The following is a 20070-nucleotide window of genomic DNA, read 5'->3' on the forward strand; positions in this document are numbered from 1 at the left end:
AGCTTGAGCATGTGATTGAGCATATCTATCTGCATAAGGCTTCCATAATGGTCTTCGAAGGTAAGTATCATATGTTTGACCATGTGTATGTGGGACCTCTGGTTTTTGAAGCAAAGCTGATGGTGATTCAGGTACCATGTGTGGTCCTCTATTTCCTCCACTATTGGGTCTCCTTTGATCCATGTTGGAGTGAGTTTGTTGCGAGGGTCGGTTTACCATAAGTTGAGACATGTCAAAGTCATGAGGTATTTTAGCTCCACTTTGTGCCATCATGTGTAAGAAGTATTGTCTATCCCTCTTCATTATCTCTTCAACCAATCTATTGAAATGAGGATTCATTATGGATTCTTCTATATCTGTTGATTGTATTGAAAAGTTGTCCACATTGTCATTGTGTGTAGCCTTGTTGTTTGTAGTGTCTGCGTTTTCCACATTTGGAATGTGTCTATAAACATCCATGTCAGGCAATGTAGTGTGCTCAGGATTGAAAAATAAATCATTGTCATACTCATAAGAACTCATGTTGGCGGACTCTTGAGCTTCTTTAGCTTTTCTCCTAGATTTTTGAAGACGGGTTTCAACCATGAACTAGGTGTTTGACCAAGATGTGTAAGATTAGATGAAAAAAATGGAAAGAGTATGGAAGACCAAGAGTTGTATGGAGCGTAAATGAATCTGAAGTTTACTTGCAATGTCCAAAGTGTAAGACCAAGTATGTAAGTAGTAGAGTAGGTGTGACTTCCAAAGAGAGGATAGTTTCTCTTGATGAGGTAAGTTAACCTTGACTCTAAGTAAAACCAAATGAGACCCAAAGGTAAGAAACCTTGATGAGGGACCACTTAGCAAAGTGTAGTTGTAGTATGTTGACAAAGTATGATGAGGACAAGCAAGTGACCTTTTGACTCAAGTTTAGACAAGTATGAATGTAAAATGAGATGTGAAGCAATGATGGACTGTATGAGACCCAGAGACAGGTTGAATGCTAGATGAAACCTGAAGAAACAACCTAGGAAGCTCAAGTATTCCGAAACTGATTTCTCTTGTTTGTTGGACTCTGAAATTTTCTTGCAATTTTGAACACAGACGCGACTGTATCCTTCACAGACGCGGTTTCCGGACACAGACGCTACTATGTTTAACCCAGACGCGCTTCTGCGATTTTCTTGTTTATGTTTGCTGGACTGTAAAGATTTTGCAATTCTGTACACAGACGCGACTGTATACTGCACAGACGCGGTTACCCGACACAGACGCTACTCTGCTTAACACAGACGTTGTTATAAACACAGACGCTATTCTGCCCTTCACAAACGCGCTTAGACAACACAGACGCGGTTAAAACAGACACAGACGTGTTTCTGTAAACTTCGTGCAATTTTTCCAATCTGTGAAGTTGTTTTGTTGTGACCAAATCCGACTGTTTGACTGTTTTTCGTGACAAGAGGACACAATGTTGATGAGGACTCAATGTTTGCAAATGTTTAGACTCCAAAAGTGTGTTGTTTGATGTAAAATGTTTTGCATACACTTGAAGACACAAAAGACACAATGTTTTGTTGTTTGATCTTGAATGCTTTGAATGTTTAACATAAGTCAAGCACAATTCTTATGGCTGGCCAAGACAATAGTTGTTGATCCCACATAGGGTTTTACCCCCGAGGCTACGCTATTCAGAGCGGATACTTAGATGCTTGACCTCACTGGCTCCACCCTCGGCACTCACTTCTCGGGTCAGCCAAGCATCAGTCCCCATGAAAACTCCCCATGGCGAACTTTGTATCTCTACTAAGAACCGTATGTGTGTGGGCCGCTACCAGAGGTCTGACCTCCTGCCCCAACAACTAGAAGGATTTGGGCCTCTAAAACAAAATGGTGCTAGTAAGGGCATCCGCTCGTGTGGCCATACATGCGGCACTTTCAGCTCTGTAAATACAGAAGGCTCCCAGCCGGTAGGGGTTATGCCCTACAAATGATCAAATAAATTTGATCAAACGAGTTTATGGGGAGACATAGTGTCGGTATGAACTAATCAGCACACGTTATCCATAGTTTTCACCATGAATACATTTGATTATAGTGGTTCGGATGAGGTGGGTTTTCCTCGCTACCACTTGGGTCGTCCTCTTCTCACTAGTAGTCCTAATGACCACACGGGAAGACAGGCCCTCTAAAGATTAAACAAAAAGAGCCTATTGCTCAAGACACAAAAGACAATGATTCAATTTTAGTGCACCAATGGAAGTGTTTGCTAATCTATGAAAACAAGGTACACAACAAAATTTCAAAACCCTAGCCAAGGACCTGCAACAAAATTTGTTAGTAGTTTGGGTCGTTTCAAATGATCACCCCTTCCTGCAAGCACACAAGTTAGGTAAATTTTAGAAACCCAAAAGACTTTGTGAAAGAGGGGCCTTCAACCAAAACGTTTTAGCTTCCAAGGCGAGCTGCACCAACTTAGTTAGCTAGATCTGAAAGGGTTAGTCCAAAAATAAACCAGATCTGAAACCCTAAGTACGAAATTCGAAAACCAAATCAATGAAAATTTGAAAATTTTGAAACATTCAAAACGCAGACGTTGTTACCTACGACACAGACGCATCTGTATGACACAGACGCGGTTCTGTGACTCACAAACGTGGTCAAAAATCACAGACGCCCTTATCGGACACAAACACGATAAAAAACAACACAGACGCGCTTAGAAAACACAGACGCCCCTATCTGAGACCTGCAAAATAAAATTTGTCAAAAACACAGACGCGACTCCAGTATCCGCAGACGCTCCTGAAAATCAGAGACGCGATCCGAAAGTTTGCAGACGCGAAAAAACCTAAAATGTCGTCGAAAAATGTCCGATCTGCAACTTCAAAAACGCAAAATCTGCAACAAAAAAGGTTAAATGCAAAGGGACAAGAAGTCCCACCGGGCATGCCAAAATGTATATGGTGAAAATGGATAACAATAATAACAATATTGAAAGGCTAAATGAATTCAACCACAAAACCCTAGCCTAACAATCAACAAAGATCCACCATAACATATGAAGATTACCTAAGACAATGCAAATCACATGAAATCACAAAGATTATACTATCACATGTCCAATAGGGTTTTGATCTCCATTCTTCCTATCTCCATTGATCTTGCTTGATATATTTGCTCTCAGATTTTATATGCACAAGAGCTCAACAAAGAACGAAATGTGGTTGCAAGTAGGATCGTAGTGTAGTCAAATCCTCCAAATTGTCGATTAGGTCATTAGAATGCTTCCTTAGGGTTTGATAGTGAAGAAGACATCTCCTTAAATAGAAGACACTATATGAAATGGAGGGATAAGATTGAGAGGTGGAAAAAGGAGGTCGGCTAGGATTAGAGGGTAGGTATAAGAAATAATAAAATAATGAGAGGGGTAGGTAGTGTATGAATTAAGAGATGAATGACATGTGTCATGTGTAGAAAAAGCTAATGAATTAATTAAATAAATAAAGATTTATTTAATTAATAGAAGAAGTGGGATAATTAAATAAATTAAATATTTATTTAATTTAGGAAGCGGATAATTTAAATAAATAAATGTATTTATTTAAATGAGAAATAAGGCTAGAAGAGGATAAATGAATTAATTAAATAAATAAAGATTTATTTAATTAATAGAAGAATTAGGCTTAAATAATTAAATAAATAAAATATTTATTTAATTAGACTGGACAATTTTAGGTGTCTACAGTTTTGACTTGCAAAAAACAAAAAAAAAAGTTTTTTTACATGTTTTTTTTTGTATTTCTTTTTCATTTAACCCTAAAAGGTCTTCTAATTGCTAGTTGTGAGAAGAAGAGAGGAAAAGTCAGACAAAGGAAGGAAAACAAGAGGCCATAGGTTTGCAACCAACATGGAAGAAGAGCATCAAGGAGACCACAAATCACATTCGGGAGGCCATAGGCTTGCATTAAGAGAATTAAGGAGTCCATAGCAAAAATCTCTAAATTTAAGGGGTTTTTTAATTTTTCCAAGTCATTGTCGAGTTGTAGCCGAGTCATAGGCGAGTCACGAGTTGAGTCGGTCGTGCCGAGTCCAAGTCGAGTCTGAGTCTGGGAACTTTGCTCCAAAGTACACAAAATTTAATTTAGGATAGGTTGTATCATTCACATCATCATAACCCATGTTTACACCATGTGTACCCTCAAATCTAGAATGCAAATCATTATTCTCTTCATGACCAAAGGTTGCCATATCTTGAGGAAGAGAAGTTACATCACTGTTGTTATGAACTTTAGAATTATGGTCATACCTCGGTGACAAATCTTTAGATTCATGCAAATGAGGAAAGGAACCTCTATTGTCCAAATTCAGAACTTGGGACTTTTCTCCCCTACTATCTTCGAATTCTCTACACACCATTAAATTTCAATTTTCCTTGTGGTCTTTCCAATTGAGAAGAGGAGGTAGTGACAAATGAATCAAAACTTTCACTATCCATATCAACCTCATAACCCAAATTTGCTTGTTTATCAAATTCTTCATATAGATTTTTGCAAACCTCAATTGTAGACTTCATATCTTCTACTCTCCCAATGTTTCCCTTGCTATCTTCTAATTTTTCTTTCAATTGATATGAACTTGTGGATGCCAAATCATCCTCATCATCTGGTATACCCATAAATTGTGTGAATGAGAGCATGTCTTGTATCTCCTTAGGAAGAGAATCATACTTATAGTAGTTGCTCATAACTACATCATTCAATGCCTTGGCATGAGGCCTCTTACTTGTACTTGTTGATGGAGATGAAACCTTAGTTTTTCTTGAATGTGCAATATCTAAATGCTGCAATTCACGGCTAGGTACCTTTTCCTTCATTGGTGAAGCAGGAAGGAAGGTAGGTAATAATTGTTGATGTGTAGCTTTGGTCGGACACTTTAGGACCAACTTAACCATTCAACGTTTGAGTGGCCTATCGGCCTTTCACATTCAATAAATGATATTGATTAATTACTGACCTTGCAACACGTAATTGCAAACCCGCCACTCCTTGTCATAAAGACTTATTAGTTATATTGTCACCAAAGGATATTAATTAAATATAGCTAATAGTTAATGAGAAGACGTAATTATTAAGGAGACGTGATTGTTGATGAGGAACATATCTTGGAAGAGACGTGTTGATTGGCTTCCTCCATCCATGCATATGATTCGAATTCTCCTTTCTTCCAAAGGTAATCGAATCATTTAATTATCAAGTAGATCGTATACATTCACTTCAGTAGATCGTGCATTATCCGACAGATTATGTTCTTTGTTCATCTTCAACAATTTAAATTGATCACACAAGTAGTTTGAATCCTTAGCAGATTAGTATATCTTCTTCAACGTTTCATAGCAAGTGTGTATACCTTCATCTTTAGCAGTAAGGAGGTTTTACAACAGTCAGTGTGCATTCATCCACAACAGATAGAAGACTATCTACAACAAGTGGAGAATCAACTATATTAAGCAGTTCGTAGATCCTCAATTGTGAAAATATTGTCTACATAATCTGATCACCTAAAATTAAAATGGTATCAGAGCAGGCTTAAGGAAATATTAGTTCAGATTTATAGAAGCAAGGTTATCTTCCACTACTGTCTTCAAGTTCGACTACTCCTATCAAACATCAAGATGGTGAATGGAATTAGAGTTGAAGACATACTTGAGGGAGCATCAAACTTTGTATCTTGGAAGTTTATAATTATGCTTGCCTTGGGTGAAAATGAATTAGACGAATTCATGAAGAAAGCCATACTGGAACCAACCGAAGATGAGAAGCTTCAATGGAAGAAAAAGAACCACAAAGCAATGAAGATGTTGGTTGACTCTGTGAAAGATCACATTGTGCCAATTATCTCCAAGTTGGAAATGACATATGACATTTTCAAAGCATTACATAAAATGTATGAGATCAACAACACAAGCCGAGCCCTTGCATTAAAGCAACAACTTCACCACATCAAAATGATGAAAGAAGAATCCATCACCTCATACTTCATGAGGATTACTGAATTGAGAGATCAACTCTCTACCATTGGACACACTATAGAGGGCAAAGAGTTAACCATGTTGGCACTCAATGGTCTCCCTTCATCTTGGTAGTCATTTATTCAAGGGATAAGCACAAGATCAAAACTTCCTAAGTTTGATCGATTGAAGATAGACTCCATTCAAGAAGAGTCAAAATTGGTCACAAGAGGCATTGGTCAAAGTTCTACAAATGAAGATATTTATGTTCTTGCCTCTCACTCCTCAAAGAAGAAAGGTAAGAAAGGACACTTAAAAAAGAATAGAAATCCAATTCTTTAGATGTGACAAATATGGTCACTACGCAATGAAATGTCCAACCAAGACTATGCCTCAAGCTTCCATTGTGGATGTTGGTGAGACTCTTCCACAAAAGGATTCAAATGGATATATATTTTGATTTGAAAGAGATAAGTTTTATGGTTGAATAATGTTCATGAATTTCATACGCAGCTATTAATTCGTGCAATTACATTATGCGTGTTATTTGTGAAACAACATTGTCAACAGATGTCCGCTTATGACAAGCTACATTTGGATATCTTGTTTTTTAAATTTCTTTAATTTACTATGAGAAACTTGTCCCTTACATACATGACATATTTAGAATCACAGCTTGTTGATTTTTCAGGTTATAGAGTTTTTAAGTTCTATTTATGATGAAGAGATTGAAATTCAAGAAGAATATGCAAAGGACTTTAGTGGAGATTTTGAGATTTTGCATTTCCAAATTTTTTATAAAACAAATATTTACCTGCAGAAGTGCTACAGTTCACTTGTGAAAGCCATAGAGGCATTTATGCAGGTGATGATAGCATCCAGGGTTACAAAGCAAGTTGAGACAAAAAGGCTCTTCCAATGAGAGGGAGTGTATTGCAAGGATATTTTGTTCTAAATCTCAGGATGGTTATATTCCTGCCTAGGGCTCGATCTTATGACAGTAGATTCATGGTGGTTTTGGATCTAGCACTTCTAGTCGTATGAGGATCATACTAGATGATGAGAGTCTCCTGAAACAAGATATCTTCCATGATTGAGACCATGTGAGTAGGGGATGCTTCTGTGGTAGAGGGAGAAACTAAGAGGATGTGCTTCGATTGATATCTGAGGATCTTGGTTCAGAGGGAGTGGACCATTTTAAGATGGTTTCTCTAGGTAGAGACATGGTGGAAAGGAATGCTACTTAGTTAAGATACATTAGTACTGATGAGAAATCAACAAATTTTCTCACCAAGCCTCTCTCCAGAGTAAAGTTTGTGTACTTTCAAGGTAAGCTTGGTATGGTGAAGAATGAAGCCCTAGCTGAGATTGAGTCTCAACTTCATTAATTTGTTTTTATATATACTAATGTATTATTATCTTCAAAAATGTTTAAAGTGTAAACTCTTGTTAATGCATTTATCCATGAGAGAGACTTGATATGTAAGCCCTTATCTCCACCCTCTCATATGGTTCATGGTGGATGTCATGTGTGTGTCGCCATGACACTACCACGTGAGAGAGTTTGTGGTGATCTTCTTGTACTTGTGTGTTTACCCTCTGGATGAGCCATGGTGAATATCATTGTGAGGTGACAATCTCACAATGATGAACACTTGTGCATCTTACCATCATTGTGAGGTGACGATCTCACAATAGTGGTCGATATCTTGTGAGGTGATATCTATGGATATGCCATAATGGTGGATATCATGTGAGGTGATATCTATGGATAAGCCATAATGGTGGATATTACATGTGGAGATATCTATATATAAGCCATAATGTTGGATATCACATGAGGTGATATCTATGGATAAGCCATGATGGTTGATATCATAGAGAGGTGATATCTTTCCCTTCCATATATGGGTGTAGCCATTGTGGTCAACATCACGATGAGGTGATGTGACTTGTAGACATCTAGAAGGATTCCTCCCTAACTAAGAGGGAGTGTTGATGTGTAGCTTCGGTCGGACACTTCAGGACCGACTTAACCATTCAATATTTGAGTGGCCTATCGGCCTTTCACATTCAATAAATGATATTGATTAATTACTGACCTTGCAACACGTAAACGACAAACCCACCACTCCTTGTCATAAAGACTTATCAGTTATATTGTCACCAAAGGATATTAATTAAATATAACAAATAGTTAATGAGAAGATGTAACTATTAAGGAGACGTGATTGTTGATGAGGAATATCTTGGAAGAGACATGTTGATTGGCTTCCTCCATCCATGTATATGATTCAATTTGTCCTTTCTTCCAAAGGTAATCGAATCATTTAACTATCAAGCAGATTGTATACATTCACTTCCGTAGATCGTGCATTATTTGACAGATCGTGTTCTTTGTTCATCTTCAACAATTTAAATTGATCACACAAGTAGTTCGAATTGTTAGCAGACTAGTATATCTTCTTCAATGATTCATAGCAAGTGTGTAGACCTTCATCTTCAGTAATAAGGAGGTTTTATAGCAGGTCAGTGTGCATTCATCCACAACAGATAGAAGATTATCTACAGCAAGTGGACAATCAACTATATTAAGCAGTTTGTAGATCCTCAATTGTGAAAATATTGTCTACATAATCTGATCACCTAAAATTAACAATAATCTTCCACCTTTAATTTTGGCCATTGATGTAATTGGCAATTAAAGCACTGATTTCTATCCTTAGACTAGCAGAATCAGGCTTTGATACCATTGAAAGATGCCAACCACTGATTTTGATAGCTGATATGTTTGTTTGATTCAATTCTTTGGCCAACGTATAATTATTTTTGGTTTTGAAGAGATTTTAGGATAACTTGTGTGTTATTGACTTTTGGAATTTCACAATGCAATACATAAAATAATTGACCGAAAATGAATTTCAGATTTCAGATTTTATTTATCAGCAAAGAACAAATGGAAATAACTAATTATTTTTAAAAACCCAAGCCAATAATGGCCTACCAGGAGTCCAGTGCTGGGAATTGAAAGTGATTTATTGGCCAGAACAGGTGGAAAGATTGAATGAAGCACCTCCAACTGCAACTAATGGCTCCAACGAGCTTTATTCACCTACTGAATAATTATCAAAACAAATTTGTGAAGAAATATTGATTCCAATGCAATTTGTGAACTTTCCACATGAGAGATTCCAATTTGGTGTGCTTTCTACCCACTGATTTGTTCATGTAGCTCCAGAATGAACCAATTTCACCAAATTATTTTTGGAATTCTTCTTAGTTGCTGCTAACAATAAATTTTGTACCTAAGAACCAAGTTAAAACCCTTGTATTTATTTTCTTGAAGCTCTAGGCTGCTCCAAGTGGTACGATTCAGCTAGGGTATGAATGGCTGACCGCAAATTGTTACCAAACATTGAAATAATCTCCAAACCTGCTCAAATCTGAAAACTAGATTGTAACCCTACTGTAGCCGCTGACAAACTTTGATTTGCTCTTGAAATTTGGCCCTATGACCTAAAAAGAGCCTCCAATGAAGATCAATTTGTTGATAGGTAAAAGGGTTTTCATCCTACACCTGCAATTTGAAGGTTTTCGTCTTCAAATCTGCTCCAAATTTCTACTAAACTCATTGCAGGCCTGTAGAAGATAATATTCTCTCAAAAAATAAACAACTCAATGCCCAAATGATTGTCAAATTCACTTTTTATTTCAACTCTAACCCTAGTTTTGAATTAGGGTTTCATTTCCCCTTTTATTAATAAAATAACTTTATTTTATTTATGCCTCCTTATGAAAATAGAACCACAAGAGGCCTTCATCATTATTTTAATTTGGCCTCTTCATTATTATAATAATATTTGCTAAAACGCATAGGTAAGAGGGCCAATGAATTATTATAACTTATTTCCCCATAAAGTGATTATAATATCACTTTATTATTATTTTATTAAGTCTAAACTTAGGAAATATTAAAATATTTCCTTATTTATTAATAAAATGAGATCCGAGACTCAAATTGGAATTTTGTTTGAAGTGCTATGGTCACTGATGCCACATGAGTCGTATAGGCTAATTGGCAGTGATCCCCTAAAAAGTAGGAATCCTCCTACAAACTAGGAAACTATCTCCAAACCTCTTGAAATGCTCAAAAGCGATCCTGCTATGCTCTATGGCTCTCCGGGTGGTCAACCAGTCAACTGGTAGTCCTCTCTAAAAAATAGGACCCCTCCCTAAAATTTAGGAGATGGTCTCAAATGATCTAGAATGGTTCATAGACACCCTAGAACCAACTCTTAGTCATTCCCTAAAAAGTAGGGATACCTCCTAAAATCTAGGAACTGTCGTTTGAATGTCTGAATCAGCTCACAAAGCCCCCGACAAGGCTCCATGACTCCTGAATGGGTTCCCTCTTCACTCCATTGGCCTACGAGAACTAGATGATAGGCGAATCCCTGCTCAACTGCCTGTCACCTAGGAAGGGGACATTACATCATAACTGACTAAATCTACTATAGTAATTCTTTAGTTGCTATTTTCTGATTAATCAATCAAAATTTATTTTCTCTTTTATTTATCTTTCTTAACTATTATCATTCATAGGATGTAATTAGAATTCTATCTTCTAACTTTGTTTTTGCAGGCTTGGACTAGCAGAGACTAGAGTACTTACTTTCAATTTCTACTAAGACCTATAACTTACTCACTATTAATCCCTACACTGAAATCTAAAACATCATAGCTAGGATATTTTAAGGTCATTTTATTAAGGGTTATGTTTGATGTGTATTCATTGCCTTATGCCTGAAAATTGTACTTGATGCCTTACATGCATTTATGATTCATGACTTGCAACTATTCAATGTGTTTTTGTTTCATATGCTCTAATATATATATATATATATATATATATATATATATATATATATATATATATATATATATATATATATATATATATTTCTTTGCCTTGAATGAATGCTCATATATTTGTATGCATGCTTCATGCCCTATGTGCTTTATGTGTATTCATATGGGTGTTTCATACCTTATGTGTATTCATATGTATGATTATGTCGTAAGTGCTTTCATGTGCTTGACTCGGGTTGTATGTATATTCATGCCTTGTATATGTTTCATGTTCTACATGTGTATGAACCTCTATGTATATGCCTAATGTCTTGTTAGTATATATGTGCCTTACATGTATAATTTATACTTCATGTGTTTCCATGTGAATGCTACTTGCCTTAAGTATATTCTTGTGTATTCTCTATGCCTTATGTGTATACTTTATGTTTTATGTGTGTACTCATTGCTTTAAGTGTATTCATGTGCCTTATGTATATTTCTTTCTAATATATAGTCACAGCCTATAGATATTTATGTGTTTTTTATATGCCTGATGTGTCTTCAACATGACTCCTCCATTATATATGTTTGTATGAATGCTTATGAGATTGCTTAATGTTGTCACATTTTTGGCATGATTACATCCTACACCTTCCTAATGTATGCTTCATGTATTCCTTGTGTATTCATGTGATTGCTCATGTCTGATATATTTTCAGCATGTATGCCTTGTGTCTTTATGTGTGTTTCATGACTGATGTGTCTTCAACATGTCCAATCCATGTCTGCCTTCCTTATACGTATTTTGTACCTTATGTGTAGTGGTATATTGTTTCGGGCTTTCATGTCTTATGTGCATACTTCATGCTTTACATATTTGCCACTGTGGATGCTTCTTGCCTTATATGTTTTGAATTTACACCTTATGTATTTGTATGTATGACTCATGTCTTAAGTTTATGAGTATGCTTGATGTATTGTGTTTGTGCATATAACTATTATTTTGTATATGTTTCATATACATGCTTTACGCATCAGATGTTACGCGTATTTGTGAATATTGCTACATGCATTACTTATGTTTATGTTTCAAGACTTCCATGTATACTTCAAGCCTTGAATGTATTTACGTGACTTCGTGTGTATTACTTCATACCCTACGTAGATGCTTCATATGCCTCATACATCATTCCTTGCATGTATTCATTTGTATTACATGTATTCAGGCTTCATGCCTCATTGCCTTACGTGTATTGTCTATACATTTCATGTATGCTTCATGTCTTCAAATATACATATGTATACCTTGTATTTTTATTGGGAGGTAATTCAGTTTGGGAAAGTTGTCAATTGCTTGAGGACAAGCAATTTCGGGAAGGGCAGGCCGTCATGTTCCCCCCTTGATCATATATATATCCTAAATAAAGCGATTATTATTAATTAATCTAATAATTACCAACGAATGATTATTTGAAATTTATTTATTTATTAAAAATTATTGTTTAATTAAGATTTATTACTAATAATATTCTTGAAATATTCAAATAAAAATAAATTAGTACTATATTATAACCATATATTATAAATTATAAACATAATTTACATTTAATGAAGATAGTGATTTTGGTTATCAACAATATTGCCGATTTCATACCAGTGATATATACGCAACGATATATATATTAAAGAAAACATAAGTGCCAATGATTCTATCCTAATTATTATTTATTTCTCCTTCTAGTGACATTTTTACCAGTCCAATATAGTCGATTGCCATAATATATATAGAATCACAGTATGACCAATGTATTAATATCTATAATATTTTAGATTCCTACTGAATGGAGAAACACACTTCAATACCTTGATTGGTGTCATCACTTACAGCTTGTTAATAATTTAATACTATATAATACAAGTTTTTTTAAAAATGATATGATATGTGGGTGTAAATCATAATTATCGTGTTAATTACATCCAAATTCCAAACTATAATTGAACAAACAATGAGTCTATATTAGACATCTTATGAAGTGCGATTTGTTAAAAGAAAAGGGAGGGATGTCATGTAATCTTATAAAGCTGTGATTAATCAATAGTTTGGGAGCTCGATAACTAATTGGTTACGTTAAAAAGCATGGTGACTCTTACGTAGAGATGTGTCTTATTCAAGAGATGTGTCTTCTTCAGCATATGAAAAGATATATAAATGAATTAAATTTAATTGAGGGGAATCATCGATTACTCATTTTTCTTTTTACATCCTTATTGGATCAAGGGGAGATAAGAGAGATTAATAGTATGCAAATAGTACAACTCAGATCAGAGTGGTTATTGAGTTACAGGCAGTAACATCTGTGTTCTTGGTGGTATGCATGGGGATGTGCTTAATATGTATGCTTAATATATGAAGTCTGATAACGTTCTTGTGCAAAATTTAATAGTGATATAAATTTAAATAATAATAATGATGATGATGATGATGATGATGATGATGTTTTATAAGAACTGCATCTGTTGTAATATATAACGATAATATTTGAGAATAACATATATAAATAAAGATATATGTATATTAATAACAAATATTAGAATATAAACCAGATATAATCCTTAAATTAATATAAGAAAGAAGCCTATGTTTCTTTGTTATCATTGATTGGATTCATGTTGAAGATAGTTTTGTCTCTTAATCAATTTAGTTTAAGTCATAAGTACGTTGAGATAGATTAATTATGATTAAAACAAGCTTAAACTTAGTAGGGGACATTAGATGAGCTTGATAGACTCCATGCAGATTTTGATTTAGTGCAGTTTCCAAAGTTTGCATATGCAAAGTTGGAACGACAGGAAGGATGGTTGGATCAAGAAAATAGAAGTAATTTTCAGTTTGCTGATAATCCTGTTTTTGAGTTGGATGCAAAGACCACTTTGAATAATCCACTCTTTATAATGGAGAATGAAACATTTCTTGGTTTTAGTGTCGTAGTTGGTGACAATCATAGGATACGGGGCTCGAGTGAAGTTTTTCAGTCTTGAGGTAATGACTTAAAATTGGTATGGTGAACTTCCAGGAACTGAATGGATTAAGAACAATTTCTATCACGATTGGCCGCTTGGTTCACATGAAGATAAGAAATTGAGTTTTAGTGATGTGCCTAGTTATGTGATAAGATTTTGATTGGTGATTGACTTGATAGACCATCTGACAAAGAAGGAAGAACTGAGGTTGTTGTTCACAAGGGAACTATTCTATGGAGGGTCATTGGACAAGATTTCAGGTTTGGAGCTGCCTTCCACCTTCCAATCAGCCCACATATGATTTTTGTTACTTGCATACAGATGGATTGTCAAGTATTTCCAGCCAAGGAATGGAATGGTTTTCGGATGGAGCTGAATGGTAACGATAATCCAGTCTTTGGAGAAGTCCTTTCAATTATTTCCATGCTCACATCTCATATGCATGCAAGAGGATTTCATTATTGCAGCTGCTGCCTCGGTTTTACAATGCTGATTTTGATTAAATCAGTCAATGAGCTGATTGATTTTCAGTATTTGTAGGTTTTATGGCAGTGAATTGTCGTAAATTTTTCAGCCATGGTTCAATTATTTCTAGCTTCCACATTGTTGAGTATTGGTTGCAATCATTTCATGTTGGTAGCTATCATATTTTCAGATGTTGCTTTGATGAATGTAGTTGTTTATGTGAATTGGTGTGCACGGGATTGCTAGTTTAACACTTGAAGATTGAGTGTTAATGAGATATTATCAATTTATGGTAGTGGAAGCATTCCTAGGATAGCTATGAATTTAATTTTTAGTTTTAACACTACTGTCATAATTTGTATCAGCCACTTGACAGGGACTAATCTGCATCATTTTCGGGACACCATAATGAGATATGTTGAGAACCATGATGTCTTGTTTAACCGCTTAAATTTCTTGTTGCCAAAGATCTTGTTAGATAGTGGAATTGCAGATTTTGATTACACTGAGGCATTTGGGCGTGAAATATTCTATGTTACATAATCCTGTCCTATGTATCCTAGTTTGGTTTGGAGGATGACTTTTTTGAAGACTTGACATGATGCCCACTGTTCTATGTATCCTAGTTTGGTTTTTGATTTGGGATATTGGAATCACATTCCAAGATCAATCAAGTGTATCCGAGATTGACTTGGCATTGCTTGAGGATGAGCGATTTTTGGGGAGGGAGGACCATAATGTCCTCATTTTTGGTCATTCTAGCATCTGTGGTTGCTCCACCTTTTTTAGAGAGTGATCTCCTTATCAGTTTGGAGTTTGGTTATTAACATTGAGTTTTGTGGATCATGTTGAGTCTGTCGATGCTTTTTGGGAGTGGTTTCGTCATTTTGATGCACTCCAAACTTCTTGGAGAATTTTTTTTTTTGAAAGTATCTATTTTTAGTAAGTTCGATATTTGGTGTGTTTCTGAGTATGTTGATGCCTTCGGATTTCACTTCCATACTTTTTTGTATTTTTTGCATCTTCAACTAGATGTGCCAGAAATGATTTAATGATTAAATAATTAATAGTTAAGTTATCAAAAAACATAAATTAGAAGACAATTTTTTTTAATTATTTATAAGATGAATTCAAAAGTGACTTAAGTGTTGAAAAAGTTAATAAAAAAAATTTAATTATTTATAAGGTGAATTCAAAAGTGACTTAAGTGCTGAAAAAGTTAATAATACAATGAAGTCACTTTTTGGAGCAAAAAGGTTTATTTATTAAAAAATGTTTTTAAAATCAAATTTTCAAAAAGTTCTCCAAAAAGTTATTAAAGAGGTTGAAGAGACTTATTTTATTTATTTTGGATTATTCATCTTTGGTGAAACCCTTTATGGGATTTTGAGTGTGTTTTAGCTTTCCAGGGGACAGAAACATCTATGACGAACATTGGTTTTAGTAGTGAAAGATCTACGCTAGTTGATTTGCAAGTGGAATCATCCAAATGTCACGCTCATTCTGAAAGTTTTGCAAGCAATAGATTTGTGCGTGAAGGTTTATTGTTTTCACAGGTTTATCAGGTTGGCAGGTACAAATTTGTAATGGTTTTGTAGACAACAAATAATTGTATTTGTGCTGTGTGTGCGAGTGCAGTGCGTGCCTTGAAGTAAGTGGTTTAAATTTTTTTGTTTACTTGTTGCTAAGAATGCCTAGCTGTACCTTTATCTAGGCCCAAGGGAACCCTACAAATTAGAAAGGAGAGTCAATTTAAAATAAAGGCATTTAAAGGAATGTGAAGAGTTTTGAAACAACAAGAGTAATGAACAACGTGGCTACCAAAGAAGTTCTGGCAACTATAGTGGCTGGTTGCACTTCCTTATACTGCAGAAGAATTAGGAATTACAGAGCCTTCATTCCATTCTCTTAGTTCTCCCGACCATCAAAGAAAAATGAAAAAAATACAAGAGTTGTCGAAGAAGAAAAGAATGCCCTTCAAAAACCAAAAATTCGTTCCCCTATATGCCCCACCACCCTAATGTTTTATGGGAGGGGAAGTTTGCTATGATTCCGCCATCCCTCGTCGTGACTTTGGGAGGCGGAATCACGTCCGATGGAATTTTTTTTTTTCAAAAGCCTCATAGCACCCTATACTAATTCATTTGAAAGTATAAATATAGCTCGATAAGGTAAGAAGATAAAACATTTAATTGAGAAGGCTCTTACATTTAATAAATTTTGATTTTTTTAAAAGAACGTATAAGGTCCAAGAGAGATTTAAAAGACTAAGTCTTAGAATATATTTTTTATAATAACATTAAATTAACTAATAAAGTTAATAAATATTTCTCTTTCTTTTAAAACAATTTAAAATTTAATAACAATATATCTTTATTAGGATTATTTTACAATTGATCAAAGTACATATTTTTTAATGTAAATATATACGGAGTCGACTTTCGCAAGTCGAAAACATGTCTAATAAGGAATCAATTAAGACAATAATAGAAGATACATAATAATGATTTCGCAACGCAAGAGCAAAGGTTCGACAAATGAGCAGGAGCAAGTCGAAGACACTAACATACATAATTCCCATGGTCCTAATAGGGAAAACTAGGTTGACAAGGTCACACTAGCTGACATTAGGTAGTACATACCAGTCTTATATTCCATACAATCATTGACCATAACCATTTTGCTTCCCTTTTTCCCGGTGATATCTTTTTCCCCTTCTTCTTGGAGGCCAAGTCATTCCTGCATCCACTTGTCCAAACTAGAGTGGTTAGTCCGACATCTTGATAATTCAACCTTAATGTTTATATTCGTTAAATCAAAAGATGAGTTATAACATTACTTTATGCAAATGAAACATCACAACATTTCATATATTTATAATATTCAAAAATAAGAAATAAAACAATTTTCAACTAGGGGATCAGTTAGGCTAAACCACTGTTTCTCCCATTCAATACCATTTAGGGCATCATTGTTAAACCAAATACCACTGTTAGCAAAACCAAAATCTTGTAGGGCATCAAAATTATTGTTTCAGTAACCAGTATCCATCTAAGGCACCAACACAACTAAGTATCAAAATAAGAGTATATAGGAGGGGATGTGATACCTTTAAGATGGGATGGAAAGGGCCTCCCACATAGTGACATTGAGATTGGCCTTCTTCATTTGGTCAACTATATTGAAAGGAACACCAACTGATTTTGGAGCCCCCCTTGAAGCTACAAGGTCTACCTTTGTTTAATAAATGACACACTAATATAATATATAATAATTTTAATTTATAAATTATTTTATATATATTAATTATATATTAAAAATTAATTAATATACATTATAAATTAAAAATAAATATTATTATATTTACATTTATTAATGGTTTATAAAGATGCAAAGTTTTAATTTATAATTTTTAAATTATTTATATTTCTAATTTACAATTTTATTAAATTATATAATTATTCTTTATAGTTTAATAAATTACACACTAATATAATATATAGTAATTTTAATTTATAAATTATTTTATATATATTAATTATATATAAAATTTAAATAATATATATTATAACTTAAAAATAAATATTATTATATTTACATTTATTAATGGTTTGTAAAGATACGAATTTTTAATTTATAAGTTTTAAATTATTTATATTTCTAATCTACAATTTTATTAAATTATATAATTATTTTATATTTAATAAATGACACTAATATAATGTTAATTATTAAATTATTTTTAATTATATATTAAACATATAATAAACAATAATATAAATGAATGTAAAGATTGTCGTTTATAATTTTTTTAATAAATACCTATATAAAGTTTATAATTCTCAAATTAGATGTCATAGTTTTTAATTTAGAGTTCAGATTTTAATTTAAAGTACTCAATAATATAAAGCTACCAAAAATAAGGAAACGACGGAAAGCTTATTCTCGTATTTCTCAAGCTTTATCAGTTGCAGAAACGTTATTTCCGATTTTTTATTTATAATTCCCAGGCGAAACAGCGAGACAAGGTGAGGCTCTTATTCAAAATGCAAGGTTTCAATTTTCAGCGATACAGAAAGTCATTAAGGTTTTGTTTAAGTCAAAACGTCCGCCAAAAAATTAAGGACAAAAATTTCGAACTCTAACTGATTCCATGCAAACTATACCCAGAATCGGTCTATTTCCACAGGTGATTTTTAGGGTTTATGTCATTTTTTTAGCCGACCAGATATTTCGCAATTTTTAAACACGATTTCAACACGATTTTGCAGAGTTCTACCCGCAATTAATCGGCCAAAGTCGTTGACTGATAGTCAACGATTTTTTGGCCCGACTTGGGGAAAAAATCGGCATTTCTGACTATTCGCGATTATTCACGATTAATCGCGACTCAATGCCGACTTTTGCTTCTTTGCTCTAAACTTTAATTATGTAAGATGATCTACCTTGTAGTGTTTGGCCATTATATGTTTTGAGCTTAGAAATAGCTGTGTTAAAATTAATACAAGGCATGATATGTGTCTAATTTCATGAAAGAGAATTACTCAACAATATTTCCAGTATATGCATATATAGTTTAGCCAATATATTGGACCATATCCAATCCCAACCATTGTATGTGTTCTTGATGGTTAGGCCCCTTTAGAGTAATCCTTATTTAATACAACCAAGCTACATAATTTTGGATGAATGACAAAGCATATCACAAGAATCAAAATTTCGTGGTATGCAAAACAACCAAAATTATGAAGTATTTCAAAATGCGATTAATGTTGCCTGCATTTATGAAAAAAAATCAATAGGTAGAGGGTTAGTTAAAAGAATCAAGGTGCAACAATTTTAATTTTGTAGGTTAGAGGAAACTCTGATACAAGCAAGGGTATCCTGGCTGACAGAAGGTGACAAGGCTCTAAATTCTTCTTTATTTAAGTAGGAAGATGTATGTCTTTAACAGGATGTTGTTCTTTTGAGAAGATAGACAGTACCGAACTATTATGGAGCAGATTAAACAAGTTAGAGGAAATTTGGGACTTAATAAAAAGTTGCTTATCATCTTGCTTAAACATATTTTGTCTTTAGGTAAAATAGACGTAGGAAGACTGTCACAATCACTACTATTAGGGCTGCCTCTAAATCAACGTTTTAGCACGAACTCAGAGTTATTCTTACTAAAGTTAAATAGACCATAATAGAAGAGAATGAATTGAATTGAGATAATTAGTAAACTTGTGTACTTAAATTCTCAGCTATTGGAAGAATGAACATTGCCTTTGTATGTTTTTAAAAGTATCAATGCATGTGGAATTGCAGCACACAAAGAAACATTATTTGATAGCCACCCTGATCATGATTATTTCAGTGATGCCTGTAATAAAGAAGTGAATGTGAAAGTGTTTTCTTTAGTGTATATTGGAAGATTGAGCTGGCATCATGTTATATTTTGAAATTTATTGTCACAAATTGAATTGAAAAATCCAAAAGAATAATTTCATTTGATACTCTCACCCTGATCATGATTATTTCTATGATGCCTGTCTTGCAGACAGTTTTACCATTGTGGCTATTGTTCTTATACTCAATGCAACAGGAGGCTGAGCAAAAACTGATTCAGGAAAACAGAATATCATAGGTATGCTGTATTGGTTGCCACGTTTAGAAATCTTTGGCAGGTAAATGATGAAATGGATGGTTGATAGAAGTCCATGATATTATAACTGCAGCATATTCTGCTAGGCAGATGATGT

General features: G+C 34.1%; 1 protein-coding gene across 6 annotated transcripts in view; it reads left to right on the forward strand.

The window, feature by feature from the left end:
• Nucleotides 1–18209: 18209 nt before the first annotated feature.
• LOC131033192 (imidazole glycerol phosphate synthase hisHF, chloroplastic) overlaps nt 18210–20070 on the forward strand; it is a 188573-nt gene continuing 186712 nt past the window's right edge. For 3 of the 6 annotated variants that reach the window (XM_057964339.2, XM_057964347.2, XM_057964357.2), the window contains exons 1-2: nt 18210–18354; nt 19869–19955. The gene's annotated coding sequence lies outside the window, so the exon portion shown is untranslated. The other 3 variants (XM_059218048.1, XM_059218047.1, XM_059218049.1) reach the window with 3 other exon arrangements.

Source organism: Cryptomeria japonica, chromosome 3, assembly GCF_030272615.1.
Source record: "Cryptomeria japonica chromosome 3, Sugi_1.0, whole genome shotgun sequence".
Taxonomy (NCBI): Eukaryota; Viridiplantae; Streptophyta; class Pinopsida; order Cupressales; family Cupressaceae; genus Cryptomeria; species Cryptomeria japonica.